Source organism: Thunnus albacares, chromosome 21 (assembly GCF_914725855.1).
Source record: "Thunnus albacares chromosome 21, fThuAlb1.1, whole genome shotgun sequence".
Classification (NCBI taxonomy): domain Eukaryota; kingdom Metazoa; phylum Chordata; class Actinopteri; order Scombriformes; family Scombridae; genus Thunnus; species Thunnus albacares.
In genome coordinates, this window is record NC_058126.1 from 21,417,806 (window position 1) to 21,445,671 (window position 27,866).

Here is a 27,866-nt window from a genome sequence, read left to right on the forward strand (position 1 = left end):
AAGCAGGGGTTCACTATCTTCATTATTGTCTCAGCGGCTTCCTTTCAAACTGTTTTACTGTGATCTATAGAATCTCTAGACACAATGGAGAGGAGATAATGTAATATAGAACATGAATGACTGACACTGCAATTTAATATACTGTAACATAATGTCACCAAAAAGCATAGCCTGAAGTAAAGAAACACAGCGTAATGTATACTGTAAGGATTCAGTAGAAGACACTTGGTATATTAGATTCATGTAGATCTGAAACATTTAGTGAAATCAATCAACAGAAAAATCATTTAATTAAAAGTTATTTTGATAATTCATTTTTGGTTTTGGTCAAACAAAAGAAGCTATTTGAAATGCTCTTGGAAATCATAATATTTTTAAAAAAAATCATCAATAATCATTTTAAAAAAACTATTTTTTGACATTTTATGAAAAAAAATCAACTATACATCATTTCCACCAAATTTCTAATAAACTATTGTATGTAATTTCTCTCTCTTAAAGGACCAGTGTGTAAGATTTAGGGGGATCTATTGGCAGAAATGGAATATAATATTCATAAGTATGTTTTCATTAGTGTATAATCACATGAAAATAATAATCGTTGTGTTTATGTTATCTTAGAATGAGCCCTTTATATCTACATAGGGAGCGGGTTATCTTTGATGAAGCTCGCCATGTTGCGCCGCCATGTTTCTACAGTAGCCTAGAATAGACAAACCAAACACTGGCTCTAGAGAGGGCCTTTTGTGGTTTTCGCGATTTTCGCTGCCACTGTAGGTTCTCCTATATGCTCGAAAGGGAGCGGTGAGGGTTAAGTGTATTCTGTTGGCTGCAATCTGCGACCTCACCGCTAGATGCCACTAAATCTTGCACACTGGTCCTTTAAGAGTACTTGAATGTACATGAATTAAGCAAGTGAGAGCAGACAATTAGCTGACAAAATGTTTATGCTATGGTTTACCCATTGAGTAAACTCTATAGGAGCACATTATACTGAAGGGACACCGGAGAGTTCTTGATCTATACCAAACATCTCCTCATACCACACTGACTCACTCAACTGTGACAGGAACATGTCAATGACAGCATACATCAGAAGAAGTATAATCATCTCTCCAGGGTGTCAGAATGATGCACTGGCTGAAATGGGAGCTTGTGGTGCACTGATGACTTATGGCTCCCCATCAGGTTGTACTTCTCTCCAGCTGCAGCAGGGGGCACTGTGGCGTCACTGTTGGAGCTCGTATAGTGCGAGCAGTGAACAGGATCAAATTCCTCTGTAAGCATGAAACCTTGTACTACATACTGCCAAGTCACTCACTAAATTAACTTTAAAAAAGCTTTTCACATTTAAAGGAAATCTTGTAATTATGTAATAGGTCGTATCTTTTCAGCAGGGGTCATCTATAGATCTTATGTAGATAATGTGTTTGCTATCACAGTTTCAGGCATTTAGCTGATGCTGCTATCCTAAAAGTGAGGTAAAAAGGGTTTTTGCTCAAGGACAAGTCAGGGCTCAAAACTGTGTGTTGTGCTTCTTCCCATATCAGGAATATCACGTTACCTCGGTGTTGAATCATGCGTGTGCATTCAGAGGTATGTTGAAAACATGGTGTATTCAGCAGCTACGTCGTGAGAACTTTATGCTCCGTAGATGTTCATAGATTCCTTTAGAAGCCGAGTTGAAGGACTTCTCATCACAGCAGGAGTAACTCGAAACTCCTCTGATCCATTTCCTTTCCAGGCTGGCTCATGCGTCACACAAATATGCATGAGACCAAATTCACAAAGTTAAAAATGACATAGCTGTAAAGTTGCAAACTTGTCGGGGATGTGGAAAGCTAAATTTACTCAGAGAGCCACTGAAGTGCTGAAATTCTTAGGCGTGCTTTCATCACAAATAGCATAACAGGCATGAAGCAGAAACCAGCCTTTGCTCCCTCTCTCCTGTCGTCACCTTGATGTGGAAAGAGTGGAGGCAGAGAGGAAGAATGTGCCATTTATTATCCACTGTCCTCCTCTTCCTCAGCTAGTTTCCTTACATCATGCATGAAATGGCTCTAAATGGATTCCCTTTGTCTATTTGGAAGTGCTGCTGTTATGCTTTACATTATGCCTGGCCTCTATGAGCGTATACAGGCTGTATGTGATTCAACCTACTTTGTGGCTGCTTCACTGTAAAATATCTAACAGCAGGCGGTCCCAAGACACACTCACAGAGCTCACCTAAACTAATATGTGTGTGCATGTGTGTGTGTGTGTGCGTGCGTGCATAAATGTGATTTCTCAGCCAGGAACTGTGTCTGTGCGTGCATATTATTTCCGTGGTCTGTGCATGTGTGTTTGTGTGTGACTGTATTTTTGAAATTGCACCGTCACAATTTGAAACTCAGAAAGTTTTTTGAGCCCCTCTGTTTCAATGTTTCTCCCTGACTGATCAAAAGGGCCTCAGAGGACCGTTCTTCTTTTACTAGTGCATCCTGTTCATAGACGTTCAGAAGACACGGATGGGAGCACAAATCACTTTTATCAGTCACACAGATGGTTTACACATTAGTCCTTCAACTCATCACTTCTACTGTAAGACTGTCTTTCCCTCCCCCTGCGAGGAAATCTCCACTCAGTGTACTTTAGAAAACTTCCCCACAACTACAGTACTTTAAAGCCCTAAGCCTTCTGCCTCTCTACTCCCACCGTACACATCTTTGAAGCATCGCTCATTGGCGATACTACACAGCTCAGAGAGCTTACGCATTGAAAGCCTAATGGCCCGGCGCTGGTTAACTTTCAGGCTTATACCCCTGTTGATAAACTCACGAAGCCATCACCAGTGTCTCTCATCCCAGCTAAAACCTGCATTGTGCTGGTGAGGTTTAGAGACGAGGATGGTGAGGACTGTCAATAGATCAGAGGGAGAGAGAGGAAACTGGGTGAAGGACTTGGGAGAAACCTGTTAACAGGCATCTGAGCCTGAGGGAAAAACTCTGGAATAATAAAGTTTGTTGAGAAGACACACACGTGTGCTTAGACACTTTCAAGCAGACTTAAAGAATCCTAAATGCAGGATTTACTATGTATACCACCTACACAGTGTCACTCAGGGTTATGTGCAGTCACGAAACCCCGGTTGACACTAAGTTGTGCTGTACCTTAGCATCAGTCAGACACTCCTGCCTGAGACTGAGTGGCATTAAGACATAGAACATTTTGAGGACATCTTCCTCTTGACATGAGAGCGAGACTTTTTAGAGCTGTCCTGATTAACGGGAGTCATATAAATCCAACCAGACACACGGGACAGAAAAATACAGCTCTGTGATCTTCAGTTGTACTATACAGACATCTACTTTATGTTGATATACGTGTGAAAGCCGTTAAACTATAATGTTGACATGGCACTTAAGCTGTATTGGTGATGGGGGCATGTTCCATGACTTACCTGTGACTGTTAAAGCCAATGGGCCTTGAGATGATGTTGGTGATGTAATGACCTCAGCAAGCAATGTGTTAACCTTTTGTCTCTATATGACGCCATACCTGAGTACGTAGTGGCTCTTTGGGTAATAGATGGCTTCTAGTCAGCTCTGTGTCTACTGTATGTGTTGTATCTCAGGCCAAGACATTCAGAACATGAATAAATCACTCATTTATGATACCTCTCAAACATGAGCAAAACTCAGTGGGGAACCAGTGATGTTGAATCATATCTCTTATTCTGAAATGTATGTGAAATTTATATTTTATGTACTTTGCTCCCGTTGTCCTTGTGACAGCATCCAGCGAATCCTCTGCCCTCGCTGCTGTTTTATAGCCATCCCTACGTAAGTCTGTTTGACAGTCAGGCCTATTTACCAATCAACCTGCCATCATGTTTTACAGCAGCTGATTTCACCACTCCACATCCAGACGGCCCTCAATTCTCTTGATGACATAGTTGTCCAAAAAAGGAAACAGTGCTGCTTTTTCTCGCCACCCAACAACAGTGGCTAGGACTGTAATCGACTTGAAGAGAAGCAGTAGTTTTCTGCCTGGGGCAGTCGGGTTTTATTGCCCTCCACAAGAAGGGCTTATTGGAGGGCTCTTTTGTGTGAGGGTGAATTTTACGGCTGATTGCCTGTATTGGAGTAGTTGTAAAACTAAGTAGAGGAGACCTGTCTTTATGGTATCACTGGTGGCTGTGCTTACAACCTGTGTTTCCTCAGAAATAGGACTGGGAGTATGAGCACGTGTGTTGGGGGAATGACTAGTGTCTGCACTGATGGACACCAGTCAAAAACAGTCTTTGACTTCCCTGAATCTGTGTGAAATAGCAGCTCAGGTCCACTCTTAAATCTCTCCGTGTGACAGTGTAATGGGGTTTGCAATACAGTTTTTCAAAAAGCGTCTTCTGTTTTGCATCTTTACAGCACTCGTTGAATAAATACATGGCAGTGTGGGTTTGCTTCAATCTCATTCCAAAGTGGTTTTCTGCTGTATTCTTTTAAATTGTTGGGGGGATTTTTGCTTGTTAGACAGATGATAGATAGAGAGGAAGGGACATTGCAGGTATGTGGTTTGCACTCTAACCATTAGACTGTCGGGATGCCCTGGGCAGACTGAATTGTCTGTTAAGCAAATAATTAAACCATAAATACAATGTCTACGCTCTCATTTGTAAAAGCCAACATAAGACAGTCTGTGAAAGAGTTACATCTAGATGACATTTTGTTTTCAGTCATTAAAACAAATTGTTGCTGCATCAAAAGTACTTTGTGGAGTTTTTGACCACTAGTGGTGCTATGGTGCAATGTTTTGAGGACCCTGGTCTCCCTGTTTTTTGCATTTCACGCTAACAGGCATGAGTGATTCACCCTCCTGCCAATTTCAGAGGGCTGTAATGCAAATGTGTAGTGCATATGTTAGGCATGTAAATCAAAGTTTTCAGGACATATTATTACAAACATCTCATCAGTTGCTAGCTATGCCTGCATATCAAATTGCTCAAATGGCAAATGAAACTGGCATTTAGCTTAAAGATTTGCTCGGGGCATCATATCTCCATGTCTACTGGAGATATGATGCCCCGAGGTTTCACCCCCCCACTGATCTACACATGGTTGTGAAATGCAAGTCAAAAATATTCAATGAATTCACCTGACAAATATTGTAGAAACTGCATACAGCATGTTTGTTAAGCATCAAGGATACACACACACAATGTGTTTATGGGATAAACACTGAGCATAGCTGTGTTTGTTTATAAGAAAACTCTACAGGGTACCTTTAGGTTTTCTAACTCACACTGGCCTCACACTGAAATGTGCAAAAAAGAAAGGTGTTGTTCAGCCACAGTGGATCACACCTGTTGGTGTTCTCACTCACTGCAGTAGGTTATTTACCTGTGAAGACCTTGTGGCGCAGTGGTAGTCTGTTTGACTCCAGATTAGAAGTTTGCGTGTTCAAATCACATCGGGGTCAGTGCTTTTCGCTGTTGTATGACATCCCATTTACTTCTTTGTGTAACAGCAAACACAAGCTCTCACGGCATATACATAGACATGTATGAACATGAACAAGCGTGAGAAATTGTTATTTAAGAAAAAAGACACGATGTGAATAACAGCACACGCACGCACATACAGCTGCACGTCAGAGTGGAAAACAACCTATAATTGGCAATATTGTCTGCAATTAAAAAAACCATTTGATGCAGATCGCTTCTCCTTCAGTATCAATGGTGTAAATTATGCAAGGCAAGTGAGAATGTCCTGTGGGTAACTTATAGGTCATAATCCTCCCTCATTTAAGCATTCACTCTTTTTTTTTTATCTCCACACCCACACTTGAGCTTTTGGTACAAAGTGTCTCTTTCATCTTCTCCTTAAAAGCTGTTGTTCTTTGTCTCGCTGTGCATCTCTCAGGCAGATTACAGAGCAGTGCTGTGTAGATGTGTAGAGGTTGTTGATGAGGTTACGGTCAGTGTATTAGCATGGAGCTGAATGGGGAATACTCCACACCTCATCTCTCTGCCCACACAGCCACTGATAGGAGGCTCATTATGCATCAAATGGCCGTAATGGCCCTCAGACTGCTTGTCTTATCTGGGTGAGCAGCTCCCCTCGGGGTCTGTGTAATCTGAGTGTGTGTTTTACAGTATTGTGTGTGACTGTCTGTATGTGTTCACTGTATACAACTCATAGTTTCCATACCTTGATTTCCTTTATGTGTGTACATTCCTCACGTCCTCATCGTACCTGCGCACCAGTGCCAGTGTTTGTTTGTTTTTCGGCTGCATAATTCATGTTTTTTTTGCATTCATGTATGTTTGCGCACAAACTTGTTTACCAGACTGCTTATGTACTCGTCGCCCTGCATATCTAACCTCCCCTCCCCACTCTCCTACATTAGCTCATGCTACTGATAGAGAGCCACGATAACACACCCTATCACATCAAACGAGCCATAGAGAGGGCTTGGAGGGAGAACCTCATCCCTCCTTCCACCACTCTCTCTTTCATCCTTCTTCCCTCCATCCCCATGTTAAACCAATTAACAGTAATTACCGGGCCACCCCAGGCGCAGCTTCTTTCTGCTGGCTCCGCTGTTTTGTCCTCATCACCACGCTGACACGAAGGGAGGCTCCGAGACGTATTGGGAAGCAGGTCATTACTGTTTATTAGCTAAGGGAGGTTGATTTCCCCTGATGGGCCCTGTAGGAGCCTGGTAAAGTTTGGCTGTTTGGTCAGGCAGCTGACTTTACTCATCACTTCCATGTTCAGTAGTCAGTTTTAGTGATATTGTTGCGTAAGTGCAAGTGAGAGAGGATTTTCACAAGCTGTGGGTGATGCATCCTCATTTGTTGTGTTACATTTACAGGGATATTTTGATAAGGTTATGACTACTGATGTGGTTGAACTCTTTGGCCTACAGTTTGAACCAGTGTTGGCAGTTTCTTGCATCAGACCTTTTGGCTGTGAGACAATCTCTGCGTCTGTTTTCTCCCACGATACAAATATGTGCTGCTCATATAATTTGATGTTAGGCATTTACAGAGTGTTTCCTTGCATTTGCCCAGTGCATGCTGGGATAGGCAGCAGCCCCCCAGAGAATACTGTTGTGATCTGAAGTTTTCTCACTTTTATTTTTGTTGCATGTTATTTACAAGATATATTGACTAGTACCTTGGTTAGGAAAGTTTACCTAAAATGAATGAGTGAATGTGGTAAGTACACTTATGAGGCAATAATCTGTCTCTTCCTGTCAGTGTTAAGTGATTGACAGTAAGCAGACTCAAATGCAAAGTGCACAATGATATGAAAATACTCAACTCAGCGCGCCGAGATAACGACAAAACCGACCAAATGCAGACTTGATAGTTGTTGTGATGGATTGTCTTGCGCTGTGGAAGTTGTTTTTCATACAGTGCAGGAATGAATGACAGCTAATGGTTTCCTCTGAAGGGCGGAAAATGAGCCCTGATATCTCCATCAATGCTGAAACAGTGCAGACATGAGCCGTCAGATGTCTGCCTTTTGTGTTTAGACTGTTCCGGACAAAACTAGCTGGTTGTACTGTCTGTGTTTATCAGTGTTCTCACAAATACAGCACACAAAAAAAAATACAATTATTGATAACGGAATATCTTCCGTCTCCAGAGCAGATATTCTGTGGGAGAAAAAAGATGCTGCCCTCAAGTGCATCTTTTAAACTGAGGGTGGAAGTCGTAAATATCACTTGTCATGGCATTTTAGTGTTTCTGCATGAAGATAATAACTATACTGTTGTATACAGAAACATGGGCAATGACTTGATATGATGAAACTGTTCCCTAAATGTTACAGTGAGACAATCTTGACTTTTCCCATATTTAATATTTTGTTGGGGGGCATTCATCTACATATATTTTATTTACAACATCACTTGATTCCACTGTAAAAAGGGGAGAATAAATGTTTATCCATATGATTGTTTTGGTCACTGGATGAGGTGGTAAAAATGTTTCTTGAGTAGAATCCTTTTTGACATCATCTCACACTCGATGCTGCACCGTCATACTGCAGTTCTGATGAGGCTCAAATTACTTCTTGCGTATCATTTGCGTATCAAAATGAAGAACAATTTGATGACATTTCATAGAAACACAAGTGTAAGGTCGTTAATATTCAAATGGGCCATTCAGTGCAAGACATAATCAATCGGTCACAGATCACACATTATCCCAACAATGAGACACAATCAATCATGCTTAGCAATTTGCCTAACCCGTAATCACAGTATATGCTGATGCATGAAGTTTACTAGAATACAAATGAGCATCACCCCTCCCCCCTTTTTTAACAAACGCACACACACACCCACTTGATTAATGAAGGTGGTTTTTAGACGGTTGTGCTGTTGAAACTGAAGGTGAAGAGTGCGTTAGGTCACAGCCCCGTCACCTCCCCCGGCGACACATCTCATAATGAACTGACTTGACTTTTTTTTATTTACACAACTCCGGTTGACATATGACACATGGTTATGAGCACACATATACGTACACACACATATAAACCCACTGACACGCCCCCCACACCCTCCTGCGTCTGAGGGACCATGATCTCATCATGTGATCCCCCCATGTGGGGTGGGCATCGCTTCTCTGAATTATTTAAGGGCCTTTTATATTGGGAGTCTTGATATTGGTGGATGATGCCCCCTGCAATTATGTCAGCTTCAATAATAGATGAGTGGGGCAGTGGGAGCAAAGGGGGTGGGTGGGTTGGTGCCCGTTCACCAGCTTGGCGAGGAGGGCTGGCATGGTAATATGATCTGAAAAAAGCACTTTTCACTATGGTTTCATAGAGAGACTGGGGACCTGATGGTGGTGTGTGTGTATGTGAGAAGTGTGTCTTGAGAGCCTTGAGCTTTGTGTATGTGTGTGTATGTGTGTGTGTGTGTGTGTGTGTGTGTGTGTGTGTGTGTGTGTGTGTGTGTGTATGTGTGTATGTGTGTGAGAGAGATTCCAGTGATAATTGCAGCTCTCACCTGTCCATATGAAGAAAGCAGAATTCTTGGTCTCCCGGTGACATCAGCTGCACACACTCACCTGCCTGACCTTCTGTCTTAGCATGTGTGTATTTGTGTGTGTCAATGTGTGTGTGCAGAAAGTGTGTGTGTGTGTCTGGTAAGTGTGTCCCTTTTTTCAAGAAAATCCATCTGTCGACTAGTTGGTGGGCCCTTCTCTCTCTGTCTCTCTCTTCTCCCCTTTCTCTCTCTTCCACACACACACACACAGAGTTGTGTGTGCGTGTGTGTGCAATGTTGAGGTTCAGCTTGCGTCTCCCAGCTGCAGGTGGCTGAGAGGCCTTATGGCTGCAGGGCTGGAGGGGAGCACTGACCTGTGAAAACCTTCAGCTACAGACTGCTCACTCTAGTCTCTTGCTAATTCAATAAGGCCATTCAGATAGACTGAAGCCAGCATCTGTGGGTGCCCACCCGTCATGGTGGCCCCACTCAGGATCACCGGTACCACTACTAATGCTCAGTTACCACTTGACTGAAGTTTTAGGCCTGAACAAGCATCTATGTAAGTGCTCCACAATACTGCTTATAGACACAGAGGTACACTGTGGTCAGGTGCTACAGTATTTCTCCCTCTTGTGTTATGGCTATGTCTTATAACTGTCTTTATCATTGATTAATGTGTGGATTACCTCTTAATTAATTGTTCAGTCTTTAAATGTAGTAAAGAACAACCATCATCATGTCTAAGAGCCCAAGGAAACAACGGATTGCTAGTTTTGTCTAACCAGTCCAAAACCCAAAGATATTAAATATGTAATTAATAAAAGACAAAAAAAGCAGCAAATGCTCACAAGAATCTGGAAAGAGAGACTTTGTAGTATTTTTGGTTGATAATTGACAATTAACTGATTATTTAAATTGTTGTCATTTAATTTTCCGTTGATTTACTAATTGATCAAGTGACTAATTGTTTCTGCTCTACTCACTTTGACCTAAAGACAAAAGAAATCTGAACTGATCTGAACTGATTTTTGTGTAAAAACAAATTCATGTTTGTAAAACTTGTACCTTTTTTGAACACATTTTATTGGATTACGTTTTACTTGGGTCAATTTGTAGATTTTTAGTAGATACTTTTGGACTTATTACTCTTATTATGTACGCAAGAAAATGTTCAAAAAAAGAGGATGATTATTTAGCCAGTGCATATACAGGTAGCATGTCATCATTCAGCATAGATACACAGTTCCACAGGTAATGTATCTGAGATCAGAAGTCTGGTGTTGCTCATCCTCCTCTCTTCCGTTTTCCCCCTGTCATCCGTCTGATAACAGAAAAAATAGCAGGGAGGGAAAAAAAGGATGTCTTTGTCTGGGGATGCAGGGAGAGGAGAGGAGAGGAGAGGGGGTCCAGGGTGGAGTAAAAGGAGAGGAGGTGGTGTGTGTGTGTGCGTGCATGCGTGTGTGGAGGTGAAAGGGGGCAGGAGGAGGTATCAAATTACCTCCCTCCCCCTCTGCCCCTTATGCTGTCTCCTGGTTTTATCAGTCCTCGGCACCTCCAAATTAAATTTGTCCCGAGAAGGGGTGAATAGTGGGGGGTGGGTGGACGGGGTATATGGAGGGAGGCCAGCCTGCTTTGCTCCATCAGAGCAGCAGGGGCCCCCGAGGAGCCGAGCTGGCCGCTGACAATGACAAGCCAGATCCAATCAGGGATCCGGCCGGGATCTGAGCGAGTGTCTGTCTGTGTGCGTATGTGTGTGTGTGTGTTTGTAGGGTGGGGGTGAAAGGAGAAGCCTATCATAGAGATAAACGTAGTGTAGCATCAGTGGGGCCCTCAGGCCAGACCAAGTGCACACTTCCTGTCTACTGTTTGTGTCCACTCACAGAGAATTGATTCATCTCTCCTGTGCAAGCAGACCCATCAATAGGAGCTTGGTGCAAGCTGAGGCGTCTGTCAGAGGAGAGGATGGACAGCAGATGAAAGCAAAAACATCTTGTCAGGAAACCTTGAATGAATGCTCTCAAGTCACAATTGACGGGCTCCCTCTGACCTTTTAAAGTTCATAAACCAAGGAGGACTGCAGTAACAGCCATCATTGAGAAACATCTTCCACACACCCTCTGTATGTGTAGACCTGTAGAATTGTCATCATCAGTTAAAATTCATCAGTTAATCCTTCATAAGTATTGTTTTGTGGGTCATTATTAAGACTTTTATGAAAAAAAAACCTCTCCATGTAAAAAAATCTTATTTTACCTCTACATTGAAAAAGAAAACTTCTAGAGCTGAAATGATTAGTTGATTAATTGATTAGTTTATCAACATAAGATTAATTGGAAACTATTTTGAAATTGCTGTCATTGTTTACATCAGTGTTTTTAAGCATAATTGGCAGAAATTCACTGGATTTGATATCTCAGATGTATATATTTGATATTTTTTTTCTCTTTTACAATAGTACATTGAGTGTGTGTTTTGTGTTTGGACTGTTGGTTGCACATACACAAAAAAAACAAGCAATATGAAGATGTCAACTGGAACGATGAAGATTCCGATTGGCTTTTTTCACAATATTCTGACATTGCATTGATCAAACAATGAATCAATTAAGTGATAAAATAATCACCGGATTGTTGTTTGCTGCAGTCCTACCATGGTCACACTGCAGGTGCACAAAATTATAACTGGAAAGGCTCATGCACACCTTCAGAGAATTCCTGCACACTGTCCTTTTACTTGCAATAAACTTCATGAAAGATACAACGTTTCGGTCCTTAGACCTTCAGGTGAAACTTTTACCGCTGAAGTGTAATGTTTTATGATGAAGTATAACTGTATAACGTTTTACCCAATGAAGGTCTAATGACCAAAATGTTGTATCTTTGATAAAGTTTATTGCCTTAGTGCACAACAATGAAATTAAATGAAATAATAGTGGGTTTGCATCATTAGTAACTAAACACCATTGTGATACGGCTGCCCCTTGGCAGCTTCTGGAAAGTTGGCCAATCAGAACAGAGTGGACTCATCAGGAGGCAGGCCTTAAAGAGACAAAGGCTAAGACTGCCTGTTAAGAGACAGAAGCTGAACTGAAGGGCTGCATAAAAGACCAGTATAAGATAAAAGAGGATTTTTTTGAAATGTGAATCATGCAAAGCTACTCTAGTGGAGTCCAAAAATAATAATTATATAGAGCTGGAAATGAGCATAATAGGTCCCCTTTAACAGGTACACACTCATGACAGTCTTGTTAGCTCTGCATTTGTATCAAAGACTGCCTCCTGTCTCACCCCAGAAAGGTGTCAGAGGAGCCTTTTGTAATTTTTACAAGTCACTGTGATATATTCATGCAACCTTTCTTTGGTATTAATATCTGAGCTCAGCTTGTAATGCTCTCTCTCTCTCTCTCTCTCTCATTTCAAGTCCCATCAGCAAAGGAAATTCCACACCTAAAATAATTCACCCTGCATGCACAGAGCCATTTCTCCGTAGGCTCCGCTCAGCTTTAGTGGGCTACTGAGGAGCACTATTGTTTGTGGTCTTTTGGCACCGTCTCGTCAGTGTGAATACTGTGAGTTTTGTTTGGCATTTTGTTTGTTTGCTTCTTTTTGTTTACTCAGACATCTCAGTGAAAAGGTCGATTCCCTGTTGGGACAAAAAAAAAAAACCAAACAAAAAACAAACAAAACAAACAAACAAACAAAAAAAAACGCACCGTTTGAACTCGGCATCTGACAGCTACAAGTACAGTGCCTCCAATTTCTATTGTAGTACATTCTGTAAAAGCAGACAAGAAGCTTTTGTGGAAATGAATCCTTCTGCATAAAGGTTACTCTTAATTGAGAAAGCATCTATGAGGCCTTTGACAGTTTCAAAGCATTCAGCCTGCTGTTGAGATAAGAGACAATGTTACCGGCTTTGAGATGTGCAGTGTGTTGGTACAAAGAGTTATAATGAGCTGCTGGTATGCAAACACACGTGGCATCATGCACACACTGTAGCAAAGAAAAATGCACACACAATGATGCTGACACACTCCTACAAAAAGAAACACACACAAACATAAAGTCCCATGTTGGCTGTCCGTTGGTCCTTGGTGATGAATGGAGCAAGAGGCCCTGAGTGTGAGGCCTGGCCTGGCTGACTGATAGAGCCATTGATTCTGGCTCTCTCTCTCTCTCTCTCACACACACACACACACACACACACACACACACACTGCTGTCCTATCTACGATGTGACAATGCCTCTTTTCAGACCTCTTAATCGCCCCGACGTTGACTAATTGAATTCATTAACCGACCGGCCGCTGTCGGCTCTTTGTGCTCCCAGTTATTTACAGGTCCATTTAAAAAGCAACAATACAGAGGAAATGTCAGGTTATAGTTTGAATGACATTATGTGAAAGCACAGACCATGTGTGTCCATGCCCATGTGTGCCAGCATTCACATTTTGGGTGTTACATTTTAAATACACACATGTACTGTTTAATAGCCATGAATGATTTAGTGTGCAGCCTAAAAGGAGTGGAGGAAAGCCCCCATTCGCTCCAGCTGACTTTGTTTTATGAGCAGAGGATGACAAAGAAAATGAATCATAACCTACTTAACGTTTCTCTGTGTGTGTGCGCGTTTTTAAATGTGTGTGCATGTCGGGCAGGGTTAACCAGCCTATAGGAGGAGGGAGCACCCTAGGGAGGGCTTTTATTCCAAGCCAAATAAAATCCTACATGAAGCATGGTTTCAAAAGCTATCCCCGAGGCCTACTTAAGAAAATATCAACGCCCCGTATTCCAGATCCAGGGAGTTTTCAGTTCTGGGAACGGCTCTCCCTCCCCTCTCTCCTGTTATTCCACAGACTAAGAAGTATTTGGACGTGTCATGAAATATGCTTTTCTTACACTCTCATTAGTTTGCTGTGATTTATTGAATTAATTTCATGAGTGTAACATGTTGGAATAACACACCGGGCATAGCTGTGCAGGGTTGCTGTGTAGGTGTTCATTGTAATATGCTTTCATAATAGGCTCACTCTGGTTTTACATTCTGACCAACATCAGTGCTTCCTTTAATAGCTGAAAGCAGTGTGGGCGTTTCATACTCAAGTCAAACCAAGGCCAGTGTTGCAAGTTTAATTACTAAAGTAAGTTTAATTACACTGCTTAGATGTTTTTATTCATTCAGCTCCTGTTTTAATTCACTTGTATTGTGTGTGTGTGTGTGTGTGTCTTTGTGTCTGTGTGTGTCTTGGTCGTCTCTGTCTCTCAATCCTCCAAACACAGCAAGTGTTCAACAGTGTGCCCTGACCATGACAGAGCCCTACGCTTAATTTAGACTTCCCATGATGCCGCTCTGTTCAGGGCACGTCACGGGTGTTTGGCAGGGCAGCGCTGAATGGGGCCCAGGTGTGTGAGTGAGCTCTATCTTCACTCCACTAATGGTTTTTTGCTTCCAGATACACACACGCACACGCACACACACACACACACACACACGCACGCACACATAAAGGCGAGCCATTAGAAAACAAAACAGACTGTTCCGCTAACTTCTTCGTATTTCCTTACATGTGTTTTAACCAAATTTCCTTGTAGCGGACCACAGGAAGTGCTTAAGTAGGTCAGGGGGTCAAATGGTTAACATGCTGGATGTGATCACCCCAGGGTCAGGTCAGGGAAGGGCTTTTCTGAGAGGTGGGTGCTGGAGCAGGGGGAGAGGAAATGTAAGAGTAACATGGGACAACGGGGGAAGTATTAAAAGGACAACTTTTATATTTCTATGAATCCTAGCTCTGTGTGTATTCAGAACCCAGAGGTTTGTCACATCTGAAAAATGAGAGGTGAAAAATACAAGTAGCTGCACACTTAAAGCGTAGAGAGAGGAAGAAAAGACAGATCTGTCGGCACGTAGATCTCGTCAGGCCCAATTAACAGCGGGAATATGAGCTCAGCTAAGGGCAGTGAAACCTGCCTCTCAAAGCCTCCTTAGAAATGTTCAGCAGGGGCCACATGCATACTAAAAGGATTGTAGAGGTTATATGTTGTAACTAAATAACCGCCTGTGTGTAGGACATTTGCCTAAAGCAGTAATTTGTACGATGGAATTGAGCTGCTCTGGACAGTTGTTGCCATCTGTTATTAGAATTACAGGACAGTAGACACCTTAGTGCCAGGTAGGTATGACTGTGAAAAGGATTATCCCGTTAAGATACACAAAAGAACCTTATTTCACAGACAAAAACAGAGGAGACAGTCAGAGAAAATGCAGACATCTGCTCTTTCATAGGAAATTATTTCAGTGAAGCATAATGGTGTTGTATTATTTTACTCCCGAGTGGTGGGAGCAAAATTGCCGGATGGATTTAAACTCAGAAAAGGAAAGCTGCTCAGATTTCAAGTGGAAATATTTTATTTTTGCTCAGTGAATTTGAATGTTTTCTTTACACTGCATGTGTCAGTACAAGACAGCTGCTTGTTAATAAGCTCTTTCACTGTGTTTCAGTATAAGAGCAGCCCGCATGCAGACAACCTGTGGTTCCTGTTGCACAGCCTTTTCCAACAAAGTTAACACTGACTGTGAAAAGCTTTGACCCTGACGTGATTTGAACACGCAACCTTCTGATCTGGAGTCAGACGCGCTACCGTTGCGCCACAAGGTCTTCTTGTTTTATGTTTTAGCTGATAACTACAAAGTAATCTTTTACCTGTGGGAATTGCAGCAGTTGTGAAGTCTGTGTGTGAATAACTAAAAAAGAAAATCAAAACATATTTTCACGCAGTAAAAACCTACTCAGCTTTGTTGGCTGAAATCAGTAGTGGAACCCTTCATTATATCTACAGCAGTTCAAAGAAAAGTTCAAAGAAAAACAGCAACTAATGCATGCAAACTCAAAGCTATTTCCCTAATACATTAAGAAAATAGCAATAAAATGTTATAACCATATTAAACAAGCAACCCTCTTTCACTCTGTTTCCTCAGTTGAGTCTTAAGGATCAGTTTATTAACTAACCCTGCTACATCCCAGAACAGCCATCAGTTTTCCACGCCTAATCAAAGTGCAGTGAAATTAAAGAAGCAGTATAATTTGCAATGACATTAAAAAAGCCTATGTATTAGCTTATATTTGCTCTCTTTGCCAGAATCCACACTTTCCTTTTCTTTCCTCTTCCCATACTCTCTGTCTTCACCCAGGCCTCATCTGTCATCACCTGCTGTATGCCACTATCACTTTAGTCTTTGTAAAACTGTTTGTCTCAATCCTTCTTTTCCTCTCTCTTGCCCTCTCTTCCTCTCTGTCCCTGTTCCTTTTTTCATCCTGTGTGTGCTGCTGTGTTTTTCTCATCGTCCTGCAGGACAGTAGAGGCTGTCTGTGGTCTGCTGTTCCCTGAACCCATAGATCTGTCAGGCCAAGTACCATTTTTGGCTGCTTCTTCACTCTTGCACGCGCACGCAGGGCATAATGATGTGTTAAATACCTTCACCAGCTGTTTAACTATTACTACCTACTGCTGTGTGCACCGAGACTTTAAATGAGGCAGTTCAGATTCAAGCCACACTGATTTATAGTTATTTGATTGCCACTTTAGACTCCTGATACTCAAGGCAGTAGATGAATACCTGTCTTTAAAATGATTGAGAATACAGATGCATTCGCATGTGCATAAACACACATGCATGCACCCACACGTCATACACACTGTGGCCTTCAACAATGATGTCCTTATGCAAACTACCACATCATAGGTAAACAGTCCATTCCAGCAGTAACCTCTTTATAACAAATAGCTGGTCGCTGGAGGGGAGCTCTTATAAATACCCATTAGACGACCCAATTGTCTTACTGCCAGCTTAGGGACAGTGCCCTGGCTGGCTAAATTTATCCCTGAGTGGCATTCATCAGCGTCCATTGTCATTCTTCCTTCTGCCTCACTCACTGGAGGTAATTGACCGGAGAATAATGCCAGCCGATCAGTCCACCTATGACGAGACGAGCCGTAGATTGATTAGCTCTACAGCAGCGCGGTGAGCGAGATATTGTTATTCTCCGATATGAAACTGCTCTAATGGAGCTGGACAAGGACTGATGATCAGAGGGGATGGAATGGAATAAGAAAAGCGCTCAAATTATTACTGCAGCTCGTTTATTTAAGAGGTGCATTTTGCACAATGAAAAGGTTGAGTTTCTCAGCATCGCTTGTCATATTTAGAAAGCAGGGAAGCAATAACTGAGGTTATTATACGGACAGTCTGCCTGGATGCATTCTCATTGCTGATGACACCCTAAACCAAACGTTAAAGCACCAGACAGTTTTGCACCTTGAGAGCTCCAAATGGCAGCAAGACTGTTTGAAAACTGTTCAACTTTATTACTCAGGTTCACTTTAAGATGAGAAGAGTGAGATCTAATGATGGTGTGTTTACCCTTCTTTGGACTCTAGACAGCTTATATTTTACAATTAAGTTATTATTTGCCACTTCTTCTCTATCAGTGATAATGAGTTGAAGCCTCAGTTTGCGATTAGGCTAGTGAGATGGGTTTATCATATAAAAATCTGTAGATTTTACTTGTGGATAAACTGCTTTGTTTATAGTGTTTAGACTGGGTTACATACTGTGTGCAGATGAGTGTAGTTTGAATCTTTGACTACATTTACACTAAGCTGTTTTAATTTTTAAACACTGTTTTTGTGTGAAAACAACTTGCATCCACACTAGAGACCTGGTCCCAGAGTGAAACACCTGAACAACAGAGCAACAACAGCAAAATCACTTCTTCGTCGTAGTAGTCAAACAGAACTGTGCATCACAGCTAACATCTGGTAAAGGAGCAGGACAGACAGCCTGGCTGACCAAATCACTGTTTTATGGTCATGATGTCAAATCAACATAAATACTGTGTGATTGACATTTAAAATGAGTGCTTACACAGAATGTTAGAGACAACATACAGCGCCAGTCAAATGTTTGGACACACTTTCTCGTTCAAGTATCCAGACTTTTGGCTGGTACTGTAGTTGTGGCCATTTACATATGTTTCTGTCGTCACACAGCAAAATGAGTATGAAATTGTGATTTAATCGCCGCTCATAAAATCCACCTGTGAACCAGCAGTCATTCCCAAACTGCTCTGCTGTGGGGATAAAAATATTATTTTATGATCGTAACGCCATCTGACAAAATAAGAAAATCTCTGTATAAAATAGGAAAAAGCTCTGTAGTGTATTTGACTATATTGACATTTGAAATGATTGATCACAGAGATGACAGGAAGTCCTTTATTGACTTTACTGCCACATAGCCCTTCACTGGGCAGCTTACGTCATTGTTTTGCAAAGCTCAGTTTTTCCTGTACACACCGAGACACCAAGTGGTTGTTTTAAGACTCATACACTCTGGAGACCATTTTAGAAAAGCTCCGTTTTTGGGTGAGAAAAACACTGTTTTAGTCTGGACGGAGGGCTGAAACTGAGAGAAAAAGATGCATTTACAAATTTAAGCGGCTTAGTGTTGACGTTCTCGATGTTGTGTCTGCCTGGGTAATGGATTTACTCCAATGACTGAGGGCTGTGTTCGTCCCTGGAGAGTGTACGGTACTTCTGCACTGCTCCGCTCGTTCACGTCAAATCCCTCATGGATGGGATGATGTGAACAGAATCCAGATTAGCACTACACTTGTCTGTTCATAAACATGGATGTATGCACATAGATTTAATACAGACACCCACATCATGCATGCACCTGTAACTCAAGACTCTCCTTTTCAACCTGTCTATATCTTTCTCTCACACACACACACACACAGATAGACACTGCAGTATGGGAGGTGAACTTGCAACCGTCCTCATGTTTTAGCTCAGTGCTGCAGTGTTCCTCCTCCTGTCTGTCTTATTTCACTCTCACACAGCTCACATAGATTCACCTGCAGCTAGATTTATATCCCAAGAAGTACATTCCAGACTCCAACCTGTTAGAGACTGGTGTATATATAGAGAAGTCGGGTTTATTTTTGCAGCAGCACAGTAATTTAGGTAGCGGTGCAAACCTTAGAGGTGGAGTGATCGTCTGGGAGTTCTGGAGAATGTTGGTTCTGGAGAGAAGAGCAAAGTGATAGAGGCAAATACATGAAAGGTTTTGTGATTTTTGGAGATGTCTGTGTGTGCACCTCTGTCAACTTAAGCCATGCAAACTGTGGCTTTTGTGTTCTCGGTAATGTTTATTTACCAATGTGCTGAAATGTGGGGACAAGCATGATGTTCAGACGTTGTCCTGTGTACAGAGGTAGCCTATAAGTATTGGCTTTGTGGCTTCCTCTTATTTGGTGTCTGAAAAAGTGGGTGTCTCACTCTTAACCAGGAGTCTTACCGCTGCCGGCCACCTCTGTTATCTTTACTGTGGAAACACTGGAGGCAGCGGCTTCCACGTTTTACAGAGACCCTTTTACAGAGTTGCAGTTTGTTTTTGAAATTGCACAGCAGGAAACTGAAATATCAAAGAGGCGAATTCAGACCATATTAATCAGTATATAGATGTTTTTTATGCTGTACGGTATGTCAGTGTTATAAAGTAGTGGTATTTCAATTTCAACATGAAAAATTCAGTAGTTTTTTCTTCAAAGATTCAATTTCATATTTAGATATTAAGCTTGCAAGATTCAGATCTTTATGGACATTATGTGCTTCCATACTTACCATTGATTGAATTCAGAGGTGGAATTTAGTTTGTCGGTGCTGAAGACAAAATTCTCAAATCTACTTTATACTTCACTCACATGGACAAAATAGTTTGTTCATCATTTGAAGCCATTTCAAGTCCTTTTCTCTTCACTATATTTGTCCTGTAAAACTCATAGTTTCTATTTCTTCTGGTATTTCACTATTATTCACTTGCTTTAGGCAAGCTGAGTCCAAAGGCCAGGGCCGCTTTTCATTTCCAGTCCCTTCCTACCTTACAGTGGTATTAACACACATCTTGGATGTGTAGTAGAGCTTCTCCACATACAGTAGGAATGCAGTCAATGTACTTGTATAACTTGTGCGTACTGGCTTCTGTTTTCACAGACAGTGATGTTGGTGCTGGTAGGTGATACTGTAACTTGCACCAGTATTGTCCAGTATTTACAAAAATAAAAAGGCAAGCAGACTTTGTGTTTAATTTTACAGTATATTACATATTTACAATATATATACAATATATAAATCAAATTCATATGTCAAAATTGTTCCCCAACTGTGACAGTTTTCATAAAAAGCCATACAGTTTGCTTCTCAGTGCATGTTTGTTGAGCCTTTTGTGTAAATCAGTTGGTATAGTCATGTTCTTCCTACCTGCCTCTCTCCTGGAGGGTTGGACGCTTTTTCCAAGGCTGCCCTTGAGAGAGAAAAAGACAAAGAAAAAAGACACGGGACACAGTGAGAGAGAGAGAGAGTTTCTGCTGATGAAAGTGACAGTGACACTAGGCTTATTGCCTAGTCAAACACACACAGCCGCCGCCACACGCAGTCTGACCCAGTAATAGAGGCCAATGAAATCTGCTCATTGGGAGCAGGGACCCGATCGTCGTCGCGTTAACTGAGCCGAAACAGTCTCATTCTGCTGCTGTCATACACAGAAAATGGGCTGACTTCAGTCACAGCCGTGTTGGGCCCTCTGAGGTTCCTGCCACTTCTCTGCTCCAGCTACAGCGGCTTTGACATCGGGGATGAGAATTTATGCTTTTACGTTGTGAAACCCAAACGGATGTGACATGCAGTTTCACCTGGAATGAACACAAACTGTGTTTTTATAGAGTTGTACTTTTCCCAGCTTGCTTGAAGTCAAGCCCACGTTAAGTAGGAAAGGGAGTGTTTTGCGCCTAAAGTTGACAGAGATACAAACAGACCTGCATCCACCTCATCAATGGTGGATGGTATTTTTGATCTTCATCCTTTGTTTTCCACCCTATAATCAGATTGTACTGTAATGAGGCTGTAGGGGAAGAAGAGGACAATTATGTGTTCAAAATGAGCTCAGCTCCTCTGCGGAAAGCTTTTTTTTTATGTGGCTGTGGGAGATGCTGCTTGGAAATGGCCCAGATTGCTCCCCGCAGGGCTTTAACGCGGCTCTCTACTGATTGCTCAGTGTGATTGCAGATTGAATCCGGACATGCACATGATTTTGTGTCATTTTGTCAAACAGTACTAAAAACAAAGGGCTGGTAACTCAAACCACCTTGCTTTGGAGAGGGTTGACATCCCTATGGATCCTGGTATGGCGCAGGTCAGCTGTCTCCCCCAGTTCCTCCATAATAAATTACAAACCCTGTTACCCTGAATGATACAGTATGCCACAGCACCTAATTCATCCCATTTCACACTGGTTGTACATGTCATGGATTACAGTGGGTGTGGAGATGAGCTACCGTAGCCCTATCAAATGTCATCATCCAGCTGTCGCAAGGGCCATGTTGTGTGTGTGTGAGCGCATGTGTGTGTGTGGGTGTGTGTGTGTGTGTTGGGCCACACACTAAGCTTGGCGTCATGATCCCATGCAGAGCACTGCAAAAAGGATTTACAAGGGGTCAAATGTGAACAATTCTTTGCAAATCGAATTGTCAGCTAGCTGAATATGTCTTTTAGTAGTTCACTTTCTTCATGTCTTTCTGTCCATTCAACTATTATATTTATGTCCCAGAAAGGGCTGCGCATCATCAACAAACTTTATTTGGCATACTTGGATCCTTACTTTCACCATTGTGACTCAAAAAATATGAATAAAACTTCATTTTCTTGGCTAAATGGAAAAGGCAGATGAAAGTAAACACACACACAACAACAGTGTTTTTATGTCTGCTCTCCCTCCTCCTCTTCCTCCTCCTCCTCTGCCATCTCGCTGTGTGTCTTGAGGGGTTTGGAGAGCCGAGGAAAACCCTCTTTTCTGGAACCTTATCTATCGCGCAGCTTGCCCTCATGCAAACACCCCCCAAATGCCTGAAGACACAATGAAATTAGCATAATTTCCAATTTACCATGTATTTTTTTAAGTTATTTTTTTTAGCATGTTTACTACTAGTTCTACATTTGCAGAACTGCGCAGTAAATCGACAGCGAGGAAGACGCTGCATGATCCCCTCTTTTTTTGTGACTTTTTATTGAATTTGTCATCTGAAATCTGTTGTATAAGAGGTACCTTTGACAAGAATCCTTGTATACAAACAGCATTTAGCACAAACTATATACATATCACCATTGCCTTGCAAAGAAAAAAAGGGGTAAAAAGAAAAAAAACACAAGCAGATAAATAAATAAAATGATTAAAAAAAAAAAAAAGATAATGTGTGTATGTGAGTGTCTTGCATTCTATCAAAATGACACATTATGTCTGTGCAAGAAAGTTTGGCTTGGAAAGAGAATCAATGAAGATATCCCAAGCCTCTACAGTGGATGCCAGCGCTTTATGAATTACAGCTAATGATCTTTCTATGAGAGCAATATCCCTAAAATGATTCTGCCATTCTTTTATTGAAGGAGGCTGAAGGGAGAACTATGAGTGTATTATGGTCTTCTTGGTGGCAGTTAAACCTGCAAATATGATGAGGGCTAACGTGATGTTATCACTGAGGGTGGAGTCATTATTGAATAGAAATAAGGTGGGCTGTTTAGGAGTTGGGAGTCCCAGGATATTTTCAAGACACTTAAGTATTTGGGGTGAAGAAGGCCGTGCACGTGGAGAGCGTGTCAGATTTTTGAGGGTGGTCTCTGCTGTTCTACGTGGAATAACTACTGCCTGAATTTCATTTAATTTTACTGCAGTGTATGACTATTACAAACATCACATTTCATTTGAAATTTCATTTTTAATAGTAATGTTAAGACAATTGCTTTGGACAAAATGGATATCTGTAGGTCAGCTGAGAATTCTCAAACCCATGGCACCAGTGTTTATTACTTTACTTTTTTATTCTGCTTTTACATTTTTATTTGACTGCTGTGATGTTTAGCACTTTGTGTAGCACAAATAAAATAAACCAGCAGGCTGATGACAGTAGATTTAATTGAACCAGGTGTTTTGAACATCTCACTTTTCTCCAAATCGTGTTACTAACTCCCCAAGTATCCTATATGATTTAACTCATGTCATCTATGCCTACAGGACAAAACGCTGTTACCTTATGCTAACTAGCTTGTTGACATGTACCAGTAACGTTAGCTTAGCCACATTCTGTGGCAAAAAATGTCAGAATGCACCAGGAGCAGATATGTATTAAGCATTTGCTTAGCTACATTAGTCAATAAAGGAATGGTTTTCAAACCTAGGGGCAGCACGGTCACTAGAGGGACTTTTGTTTATATCTTTTTGGTGTAGTGTTGTTCCTGCTGTGTGAGCCTGACAGACAGCATGAAGCAGAGGCAGTATTGCACACTGTGTATCCATGCCATAGTGCAGGTGAGGACATGAGCACAAGTTTGGGGTGGTCAGGAATTAAAGTAATTACATTTCCTGATGATTATAGATTTTTTCCTCTGTCAGAAAGATTTGGGGCTAGTCAAAAAACATTCCTGGCTAAAGCCCCAGAAGCCTGATGTTGATGAAGCCGATGTCCATGATCCCCTCTTTGGACTGTGGATGCTTTTAAAATCAAGTTCAAATTCAGGTAGGCTATGTGTGGTATAGATCAAGTAGTTCAATTTAGTAAAAAACAGCACTGTATGCAACGCAATGCATGATCATGGAAGTAATATTTTTTGTGTAGTCATACAAGACATAAAGTGTACTTTTTCATCCATCTTGTTGGGTTTATTCTTTTTGGTATAATTGATTGACTCAAAAACAATCCTAAGTCTAATGGTTCAAAGTGTGAGTGGATCAGTTAATGTATTGTGCTTATGTTAAAGCACACAACATCACACTGATATAAATATCATGAATTAATCTGATGAAAGAGAGAGAATTACACATGGAACAGGGACGGTTTAACAACATGTGGTAGAGGTACACTCACACTTTTCCTGCATTTAATTTTTGATACTAGATAATCAAATAGCATCTCTCCTTTCCCATCATTCCCATCAGGATATTTCTGTCTCACACCATCTCATCGTTTATTAGATGCCACTGCTTGGTCTGTTTTACCCTCTTCACCAGAAAGACTCTCTTCTTATTTGGGGGATTCATTTGATACTGATCTCTTTATTTTTCTGTGCTGTCCTTACTCCTTTATAGCATATCACACTCTCTATCTTTTCTCTCTCTGTATTCCTCTCATTCATCCTCGCTTTTTCTCATTCTCATCTGTATTCTTACTTCCATCACAATGCGGATTTTACTCCTCTCCTCTCCTCTCCTCTCCTCTCCTCTCCTCTCCTCTCCTCTCCTCTCCTCTCCTCTCCTCTCCTCTCCTCTCCTCTCCTCTCCTCTCCTCTCCTCTCCTCTCCTCTCCTCTCCTCTCCTCTCCTCCTAGTTAGTGATGCTGGGTTGCCTGGATACTTGTTTTCTCCTCTCTGTTAAAGGGGAGGGGGGGAGAAGGAAAGAGGGTATAGAGGGGGGGAGGGTGGAGGGAGGGAGTGAAGAAGGAGGCCAACAACAATCACCACAGGGCTACGAACCCACTGAAGGGAGACGGCTGGAGGAAAAATGGGGAGGAAGGGGGAAACAGAGAACAGAGGGGGGATGGGGGCGGCTGTCAGTCTGTCACTTGGTCTCTGCTTGTTATGATCCCTCCTTATTTATCCATTTCCTCTCTTTCTTATTCTGTTTTTCCTCCAAATGAATATTAACTATACATGCTATTAGAAATGTAGCCTCAGCTGTGAATGTCTGAATGTTTGTTTGAATTATTGATTCATTTGTCTTATGTGAATTATTGATAGTGGAGGTAGTGAGAGAACTTTATCTACAGGTGAACCTCTCTGTAATCACCTACCGTAACCACACACACACACACACACACACACACACACACACTTGCTGTCTCGCTGCAGATCTTTGCATCGTGGCCCTCACTCACCCCCACCTCACCCTTCATTTCTTCCTTCATAATAACCCGTGCCAGTCTCTGTTTCCAAGACAACCACTCCATCAGCCTCTCATGGCTTGGCTGCCAATAGTATTGCTGATGATTGTGTGTGTGTGTGTGTGTGTGTGTGTGTGTGTGTGTGTGTGTGTGTGTGTGTATGATAAATACTACTGTATGTGCTCTTTCTACTCTCTGTTGTATAAGATATTGAAGATCAAGAGTCAGTCAAGATTGAAAATTGATTTCTGATGCAGTTTGTCGAGGCCTGGCTCATATACACAGGTGCATCTTGGCATGTATTAGGGGATAATAAACTCATTAAAACTTTATCGGTTGACACAACAACTGGAAGAACACAAAACAACCTAGAAACACAGCAGTGACTTTACTTGTATCAGAACACGGTAAATAAATCTGTCTGAATGATTTCTGTTGTTGTTTGTCTTATGATGATCACCGAGTGGGATTGAATTTTATCCACCTATTTGTTTACCTCTACCTCACCGGGTGAATCCCTTTTCTCATGACCTTGATTTTTGTTCAGCTGCGTCGTACTTACCTGACACACTCAAACCTCATATGGATCATGTGTTGATATTAACCCGTCTCTCGTTCTTTGTCTTTCCGCCCGCTGCCTCGCTGCTGCTGCTGCTGCTGCTGCTGCTGCTGCTGCCTGATGTGTCGCCGTGTCTCTGATCCACCAGGTAAGTTATTTCATGCACCTTAGTCTCAGAAGTCTCTTTCATCAGTATGTTCAAACTGTGAGCCAGATCATGAACATAGAGAGGCCAGTCGACGCAGACCACACACACACACACACACCACACCCTCCCCCCTTTATCAAACTCTTCCCCTTTTCCTTCTCCATCTTCTCCTTCCCTCCTTTCGCGCTCTCGCCGTGGCAGTGCCATTTCATCCCCTCCTCCCGGCGGGCGTCTGTTTTTATATTTATTATTATGGGATGTTTGTTCGTCCCGCTACACAATGAAGAGCCCTGCGTGTGCCTGTGTGTGTCTGGTGTGAGACAGCGGTGTTGATGAATGGGCTGTCAGTGGTAGATCCAGATGGAAGCAGGCCTTGTCTAATAGGATTCCATGAAGACAGAGATCCCAGTAGGGTGACGAGAGGAGTGGCCACACATGCCGAGCGAGGGAGGATCAATGGAGAGAGAGAGAGTAAGAGAGAGAGGGAGGCTATGTTAAAGAGGATGAGAGGCAGGAGACTGTTGCCTCATAGAATGTTGACACAGGTGCACACACACACAGACATACCGTACATATTCATACATACATGTATGATATTTACACTATATGCATACCTGCGCTCATGCACACATTATGTGTGTTGACACGTGCAAATTAACAGCCGTGTTTATGCATACAGATGTGCGCTATACGTACTGTATGTACACACTCACATGTGCACACATTGTATCAAAGGCTCAGTTTCAGCTTATAGAGACATCCAGTGAAAAAAGATACAAAATAGTGAAAAAAATCAATAATGAAACCCACATAAAAAGTAAAAATATTATGTTTCAACTTTAATGGAAAATATTACATTACAGTGATCATCCGTCTATCACTGCATGCTTGCTGCAGAATAAGGCACGACCAGTGTTTAAAAGGAGACCATGTGATCAGATTGTATTATTTTGTGAATCTACTAGTCAACTGTATCAACTTAGTTTGAATGTGTTGATCAAGTAAAGGCTGTTTTTCAGTAACATCTTGTCCGTGATAACAGCCTGATCATTCAACTTGTTGAAACAAGTTAACACTCAAGCAGCTGCAAGGAGATCGACAGAGCACATACACACACTCATTTATTCTTTCCTCCAATCTGTGGTCTATCTGATACCCCTGATTCTGTGACATATTCATTTCATCAGTTGATTTAATGTAGCATTAAATCTAAAAATCATTTTCTTTAAAAAAACAAACAAAACAAAAACAAAAAACACCCCCAAAAAACCCAGAAAATTTGCCAATTGGTTTAGATTGTTTCTTGATGCAAATCAAGTGGATCAGAAGGTGAACACTGAAGTGAATCAAGTGGGGTTTTTTGATAACAGTGATTTGTTTTTTATTCAAGATACCGTAAACAAAACAGAATTATATTTGCTTGCTGGTAAAATGTTTGAACGGAGATGTTACATTTCAGAGCATTTCTTTGGCTCCTGCAGCCACAACATGATGCAACTTAGAATCTGTCGATAGAGGCTCATCATCTCATTCGTTGATGTTAATCACACAGAATTGAAATCAGAATGTTTTTTATACTCAGCTGTTATAAGTAAAACATTTAAGGAAACAACCCAAACATGCTGCAGGTTTTACCAATCTAGTTAGTTGATGGAGGACATGTTCACAGGGAATTTCTCATCTACTGTCTATTTAGCATAACAAGCTGTTTTCCAACATCAGTTTGTATACTAAATGGACCTCACACAACCTGCTGGAGATTCTGCTGTTGGCCAGCAGTCAACGGTCACATTAGCAGGTGAATAACTCTTTGACACAGCTTGAGGAGCTTAGAGGCACCAAAAGCCAGTAATATCATATCATATCAAATGTCATCAACACCACTACCCACGACTACACACTACGTGATCCACATTAAAGCTTCTTTTACATAAGAAACTCATGTTAGCCAGGCTGACTATCCCAACCGTCCTTTAGGAAAAAAATCAGTTTTATCAAAATAAAACCTAGAGGTAACACAGTTATTAACATGAATATTTCCAATCAATTCATCTATGGATCTATCATTACATAGCAAGCAATGCACTCAACATTAGAGATAAAATACAAATTAAAAATAGAAACATATCCAATGGGAGACATGTACTCTTCATCTCTGTGGAGTTTTTGGGATTCCTAAATGGATC

The 27,866-nt window shown here is 41.6% G+C and overlaps 1 protein-coding gene and 1 non-coding gene across 9 annotated transcripts in view; one reads left to right on the forward strand and one right to left on the reverse strand.

The window, feature by feature from the left end:
* The window catches only part of LOC122972572 (partitioning defective 3 homolog), a 356,531-nt gene that overhangs the window by 69,705 nt on the left and 258,960 nt on the right, over positions 1–27,866 (forward strand). The gene's annotated exons all lie outside the window — the stretch shown is intronic.
* trnaw-cca lies at positions 15,572–15,643 on the reverse strand. The gene has a single exon. It is a non-coding gene; the product is annotated as a tRNA-Trp (tRNA).